The 7,531-nt window shown below is 51.9% G+C and overlaps 1 long non-coding RNA gene across 1 annotated transcript; it reads right to left on the bottom strand.

Moving 5' to 3' along the window:
• Window positions 1-2,231: 2,231 nt before the first annotated feature.
• Window positions 2,232-4,566, bottom strand: LOC123599919. The gene is made up of 3 exons (XR_006713351.1): window positions 4,404-4,566; window positions 3,983-4,151; window positions 2,232-2,829 (listed from the first exon to the last, which is right to left on the bottom strand). It is a non-coding gene; the product is annotated as an uncharacterized LOC123599919 (long non-coding RNA).
• Between the last annotated feature and the right edge of the window lie 2,965 nt (window positions 4,567-7,531).

The raw sequence follows: 7,531 nt of genomic DNA, 5'->3' as shown, positions 1-7,531 counted from the left end.
GGGGACTGCCTCCCTCTCTTCCTGCACGTGTCTGCAGGCCAGATCTCCAGCCTCCCTTTCTGTAGAGGAGGCCACGTGTCTGCAGGCCAGACCTCCAGCCTGCCTTTCTGTAGAGGAGGCCACGTGTCTGCAGGCCAGATCTCCAGCCTCCCTTTCTGTAGAGGAGGCCACGTGTCTGCAGCCAGATCTCCAGCCTCCCTTTCTGTAGAGGAGGCCACGTGTCTGCAGGCCGGCGGACGGCGAGCAGAGAGACTGACTCTGTTGAAACCTTCCCAAAGGAGCCCCTCCCTCCACGGGCTTCCTCCTTCTGGCGGCCGGGATGGAGAAGGTGCCCTGGTGGGCCTCGAGGATGATGCGTTGGAGGGGGAGAAGAATATATCCCGGATCAAGCCAGGACACCGGGCTCCAACATCTGGTGCGCCACAGAGGGGGCAGATGGCAGAGAGAGCCAGCCCGGTCTGCCGGTGCAGAGAGCCCAGGGGACGAAGGTGCCACAGTCGGGAGGGGCCCCGGACACAAGGCTTGGGTTCAGGGACCCGGCCTGTCGGGGGCCGGCTGCTCCCCGGGCCACCCCCACGCGGGGCCGAGGACTCCCTCTGTCGCCTCAGGCAGGTTGGGCCGCTTGCCTTCCGGAGCCGTGGTGGGAACTGTCTGATCGTGGATGTAAAGCACACGGCAACACCGGGAAGCGGTTCTCAGGGAAGTTCCAGCCCTCTCCCCGTCTCGTCCCGCTGGCCTCATCTCTGGGGCCTGGTTCACGGTCGAGAAAGCAAGTGTCGGTGCATGTGAGTGGGGCGGAGGGATGCCTGCTCACGGCCTCCAGCCCCAACTCCCTGACAAAGTTGCCGCAGGAGGGGTCTCTGGGCCAGGACTGGCCTGAGAGCCAGCTGGGGGCAAGGCGTCCACGGGCACGGGAGCCACAGAAGTCTTGCTGAAATGCTGACTCGGGGCCCCTGCCACAGTGCCCACGCGGGTGGTAGGTGAACGTGAGAGAAGGCAAAGTCTGAAGATTCTGTCTCAGCCATGGTGGGGTGGCCGCCAGGAGACACGGGGCCAACCCCCTGGTCTGGAGGCGTTGGGTGAGGACAGGAGAAGAGAAAAATCAAGTCTCTTGGCTCCTGGGCTCATGGACACCCTGGCAGGAGCGGCTGATTATCCCCCAGTAGGGTGACTGCGTCCCCACTCAGGCCGCTACCACAGAGCACCAGAGGCTGGGAGCTCAAACACAGCCGGCGTTTACTGCTCTGGAGCCCGGGAGGCTAAGACTGAGGCACGCGGCATCTGGCGACGGCCGGCTTCCTGGTGGAAGCGGGAAAGGAGAGCTCTGGGCTCTTGTTTCAGGGCACCGATACCACTCAGTCACGAGGGACCCACCCTTACGACCTAATTACCTCCCAAAGGTCCCACCTCCAAATACCGAAACGTTGGGGTTTAGAATTTCAACATATGGATTTGGGGGGTCGTACAAACACCAGCCACGACAGTGACCTTAGGCCCGGTCTACACCTGCCTCCCCTGCCCTTGTCACTTGGGCATTTCTGCCGGGGTTTCCACATTCTAACCAAGTACTGTGGTGAATGTTAGAATGAGCAGGTGCGGTCTGGGAAGTGCCACCTTTTGGTCCCTGGCTTCTGGGATGGTCTTGTCTGCTAGTGTTCTCCATGTGTGCAGTGAGCAGTTTTATTTATCTAAAATTTTTTTTTAATGTTTACTAATTTTTGAGACAGAGCATGAACAGGGGAGGGGCAGAGAGAGAGGGAGGCACAGAATCCAAAGCAGGCTCCAGGCTCTGAGCTGTCAGCACAGAGCCCGACGCGGGGCTTGAACTCACAAACCGTGAGATCGCGACCTGAGCCGAAGTCAGATGCTGAGCCGACAAGAGCCCCCAGGCGCCCCTGCAGTGAGCAGTTTTAAGTTAACACATGGTCGAAGCTGAAAGACCGCCCGTGATGATAGACTGTTCTGGAGACGCTTTCCAGACCCTGTGTCTGCCTCTCCTGCCTCCCAGCAAGGGCCACACTTGGTGGACAGCTGGGTGTGCTGTGGCCCATGCCACCACCCACAAAACCCCAAAGCCCCCAACTGGCAGTCAGTGGGATCGGTGGGACATTATAAGCCGAACGTACGTGAAACCTGATGAAGGCCGAGGCCAGCCATCCTGCCGTAGGGCATACAGACCGCGATCAGCAGACACGCTCTCGCTACAAACGGTCCTTTCTTTATTGCAGGGATAAAGACACAACCAAGTGCTTATTTTATTGTTTGCTAATGCTTTTAAAATTTTGCAATAAAGCCCTTTGGCAGCAATGAGCTAAAATAATGAAAGTACACGTTTATCGAAAACCAAGCGTTTGAATTTCTTGAGGTCATTACAATTACGCGGAAGCTATAGTTGGCACAAAATGCTCATTCATGTTGTCCGCAGGCCCTCGCAAGGACACGGATCACACAGAAGCTTCTGCCTCCAACATCAGTGGTCCCTTGAGGAAGGCTTTGCCCAAAGACAGGATCTTACCACCTGTGGCTGCAGAAGGTCTCTTGCACATCTCACCTGGAGGCATGACTTTTCTTTTAGGTTACCCTCCGTCCTTCCAAACTCAGCCGGCTCATTTCAGATTCTAATTTTTCTTGTGCACGTGTGAAAGGCCAGCCGTTAGCTGTTAATACGTCAGTGCCACCAGCAGAAGAAGGATTTGGCACACTGGTAAAGGGAGCCAATCTTAACCCATGTCCTCAGATACTTCAGATGGGAAATCGGTGAACTCCAAGAAAGGTTCAATGTTTTCAGTCCAATTTATGACCTAGAAATACCACTTTCACAATTTCATCCTGTTGGAGGCAAAGCACCTGAGATTCTTACAAGCACTAGCAAATTCACTGAGGAAGTCCTCCCCTCTGCAGATAAAGCTACTTGTTTTATGGTGGTGATAATACGCATATGTATGCGATGGAAGCTTCCTCACAAAAGCCGTGTTCTTATAGTAAAAAGACGTGTGGAGCAGATATCTGAAGGAAGAGCAGGTTGTGGAGAACACACAATTCAAAATTGTGCCCAGCGAGGTGAGCCGATCTAACCATCAGATCACGTAAGTTGTCACAGATCAAATCATGTCAGTGTCGCGGACAAATTTACAAATATTTATGTGCACTCAGTTAAAGTAACTAAAGAGCGACCCGTTATAGCAAGAAGATACTGAATGAAAATGAATTAAAAAAAAAAAAAAACCCTCCATGTGGTAGTTTGTGCCTTGCTGCCCGCCATGAGGAAGGTTGTAGGAACACTTGAGCTTTTGGAGAGCTTTGTAGATGCATCTGAGCGTCCTGTGATGGCCTGAAACTTGTAAATAAACCCTCTGAATGCTTTGGTTGCATCAGACAATTTAACGACAATGACAATAGCCAACAGAAACTCCAGCTTTGGAGCCTTTGAGGAAATTATAGTTATTGAAAGCAAGCTTGCAAACAGGAAGACACTATATTTATTTGATACAAGGTTGAGGGGGTGACAAATGAAACAAGTCCTGACAGCATATAGGATTTGGTTTAGAAATTATATGACGGGGGCGCCTGGGTGGCTCGGTCGGTTGAGCGTCCGACTCTTGATTTCGGCTCAGGTCATGATCCCAGGGGCGTGGGTTGGAGCCCCATGCTGAGCACAGAGCCTGCTTGAGATTCTCTCTCTCTGTCCCCCACGTCCTCTGCCCCTCCCCCCTCTCTGTCCCCCACGTCCTCTGCCCCTCCCCCCTCAAAATTAAAAAAAAAGAAAGAAATGATATGATTGTGCTTTGGAATAATAGCTCAACTAGTAGACAGCATCTTTTAATGAAGCCCTAATTTTCATTGAGCAAATTAGTATTTTGTACTGGAACAGAACAAAATAAAAATACCTTCAAGTTCGCTGCATCTAAACATAAAGAAACGTTCGAGAGAATCACGTATGAGAACAACGTCAAAACAGGTAACTTATTTGATGAGTTCTTACCTCATCGGAGTATTTGCCAAAGAAAGCTCCTCAGGACAGAAACAAGAAGCCAGTCTCCATAAATGCATTTGGGTGAAATATTTACATGTTTCAATGTGGAGAAAAACTAGCCGTGAACATGTTCTCTGTAGAGCTGAATTTGCTCAGAGCTTACCAGGTACCCCTGCACCTGCAGAGAGAAAATCATCTCAATTAAAAATGTTATGGTCTGACAGAGAGGAGACATCTTAAAGTGTCAACAATTTCAAATGTACTAACCAAAAAAATTACAGTTTTGAGGAAGGACGCAAGCAGTTTTATGGAAAAATTTTTAATGCTAACATTCTAATGAAAAATGCTACTCTTTAAAAAAAAAATTCCAATGGGTCTACGAATATAATAAAACCCACTTAGCCAAAGGAAATACTTCAAAAATACACACCTGTAATTATTTTTAGTGCCCGCCTCTTCTGCCCTGCCTCTAGTGCCCCAGTTTGGATGGAGACTGAACGATCAGCCTATATGTCTGCCACACAGGTTTTCAGACTTCAGAATCTTCCGGAAGCTTATCTCATTGTGATGCGGGCAATCTGAGACCTGTTCTGTTGCTGGTTTTCAATCAAGGGATGATGTACAACACAACACCGTGACACACAAAGATCTGAGGCATAGGGGCGCCTGGGTGGCTCAGTCACTTAAGCGTCCGACTTCGGCTCAGGTCATGATCTCATGGCTTGTGAGTTCGAGCCCCGCGTCGGGCTCTGTGCTGACAGCTCAGAGCCAAGAGCTTCTTCAGTTTCTGTGTCTTTCTCTCTCTCTCTGCCCCTCCCCCACTCACACCCTGTCTCTCTCTCCTTCAAAAATAAATAAACATTAAAAAAAAAAGATCTGAGGCATATAGTTCACTAAGCTTTGACATACGTGTACACCCATATGGCCAACACCCAAGCAAAAGATGGAACATTTCCATCATTCTGGAACCTTCTTTGTGCCCCTTTGCAGATAATCCCCCACTCCTAGGTAACCAGTCTTCTTCTTGTCTGAACTCACAAGGATCTGGGTCTGGGCCCTGGCTTAGTCACGGGCCAGCTGTGCACCATAACTTGGGTAGGTGCTCAAACTCTCCAAACGTCGCCCTCCATCCATGGAATGGAGTTGAAGGGTTGTTGAGAGATGCCACGAGTTAAGGTGTTGGCAGAGCGTTGGGCATAGAGCTGGCACTGAATAAACGAAAGCACGGTCGGTGGTGATTGAGGATGGAGATCAGCTTCCATCAGTGTAGGATTCCATCACCATGGGGGGTCCAAATTCCACAGACAATTCTGTCAAGGTGTCCTGCTCTGCCCTACCTGTCTGCCAGGTGTCCTACCTGTCTACCCCTCCCTGCCCAAACTCCCTGTAGCCTCCCGTTGTCGTTTTTTTAAATATAATTTATTGTCAAGTTGGCTAATCCACAGCGTATGCAGTGTGCTCTTGGCTTTGGGAGTAGATTCCCATGATTCATTGCTCACACACAACACCCAGCTCATTCTAACAGGTGCCTTCCTCGGTGCCCATCACCCATTTTCTGCTCTCCCCCCGCCGCCCCCCCATCTACCCTCAGTTTGCTCTCTGTATTTAAGAGTCTCTTATGGTTTGACTCCCTCTCAGTTTGTAACGATTTTTTTCCTTCCCTTTCCCCAAGGTCTTCGGTTAAGTTTCTCAAACTCCACCTATGCATGAGAACAGAGGATATCTGTCTTTCTCTGACTGACTTATTTCACTTAGCATAATACCCTCCAGTTCCATCCACGTCGTTGCAAATGACAGGATTTCATTCTTTCTCGTTGCCAAGTAGTATTCCGTTGTGTAGCCTCCCTTCTTGAGACAGGCTTGTGACCAGCTCCAATGGAGATGGGCTTCTATCCTCTCCCTGAAAGCCCTTCTCCCTGGACACTCCAAGAGAGAGCCAGGTCCCCACTATACATACATGTCCCCCTCCTCCAGCCCCTTTCCACGGCCCTTAGCCATGTGGCACTAGTCCATGAAGACAAGCCCCATGTTCACCTGGGTGACTCAGTCGGTTGAGTGTCTGACTTCAGCTCAGGTCATGATCTCACGGCTCATGGGTTTGAGCCTCAGGTCGGGCTCCGTGCTGACAGCTCAGAGCCTGGGGCCTGCTTCGGATTCTGTGTCCCTCTCCTGCTCTGCCATTTCCCCACTCACTCTCTCTCTCTCTCTCTCTCTCTCTCTCTCTCTCTCTCAAGATTAAATAAAACATTAAAAAAAATTTTTTTGATGATAAGCCTGATGTCCCTGTGGGGTGCTGCCCTCGGTACTCCAGGCACCTGACACAAACCAAAACACACAAGACAAGCGAGCCTCGGCGCCAAGGACCTGGCTGCTCGCATCACAGCGGACAGCAGTGTGCATCTACGTTCCCTTCTACTGTGATTAATCAGAACGCCATAATTATGAGGGCCTGGGAAGGGCGGTTTTACAAACTGAATGTCACAGCAATCCCACATGGGAAGTGGGGACCCTTGCCACGCCCACGTTACGGAGGACAGAACGGCCTCACCCACACCACCCAGCTAGAAGGAGCCGGAAGGGGACTCAGAGGCTCGCTTCTCTGCCTCTGCCTCCTGACTGCGTCTGATGGAGATGTGGGGGTGCACATCCTGAGTGTGTCTCATCCTTCACGGAGCTTCACAATCACCGGGGAGTGTTCCCTGGCCTGGTTCCCAGAGACCCAAAGACAGCAGGTCTGCCTGCCTGCTTGGAAGTCCCGAGGAGATTCTAAGGGATACAGGGGCCACCGCCCTCGTGTCTCAAACTCTTGACAACATGGGAGCCCTGTCCCATCTCAGGGGCTCCATGTCACTTTGCATTCAATTCCTGCAAGGATCTGTGACCACAAAGGGGGCAGGGAATGGGGGGGGGGGCATGGAGCTCACACTTCTGGCTTTCTGAGCCCCTGTCCCCTGGACCCAGCCTCTCGGGGCTCAGGCCCCCACCCCCTACCCCTTGGGAAGAGGCCGTGCGGAACAGTGAACGTTTCCCCAGAACTCACTCTCACATGTGTACCCCGCGATGCAAATACCAAGGAATTATTTTTACCTCGCAAGGGCTTGTTGAAAGTGTCTGATAATGTATTTATAACGGCCCGAGGAACTCAGCTAGTAACAACCACCCTGAGTGACAAGGAAAATTGTTAGAAATTGTTCCCTGTAAAAATAACGAGCCCCACCAAAAGGAACCAATCCCAAGAGCTTTCTGGCGGCTTCCTGCACAGACAGGTGTGGGGGGATGCAGAGCCCTGGGGGCAGAATATGGGCCCTTTTCTGACACAGGGTCTGGGGGAGCAGGGGGTGGGGACTGCTCTGGGTCTTGGTGACGTGTAGCAGCTCTGTCCCTCGGGCACAGCACTGGGAAAGCCAGGAGCAGCGCGGCCGGAAGGGTCTTGGGGAGATTTTGTTCCACCGCCTGGGGGGGGTGACTCAGGTCCATATCCACGCTAGCCACTGGAGCCCCCAGGACCTGCGGCCAGCCCCCCGGGAGAATGCCTCCCCCCAGGGCGCCCAGGCTCCC

Source organism: Leopardus geoffroyi, chromosome C1 (assembly GCF_018350155.1).
Source record: "Leopardus geoffroyi isolate Oge1 chromosome C1, O.geoffroyi_Oge1_pat1.0, whole genome shotgun sequence".
NCBI classification, from domain to species: domain Eukaryota; kingdom Metazoa; phylum Chordata; class Mammalia; order Carnivora; family Felidae; genus Leopardus; species Leopardus geoffroyi.
Note: the sequence above shows the minus strand (reverse complement) of the source record. Positions and strands in the feature narration are given on the sequence as shown.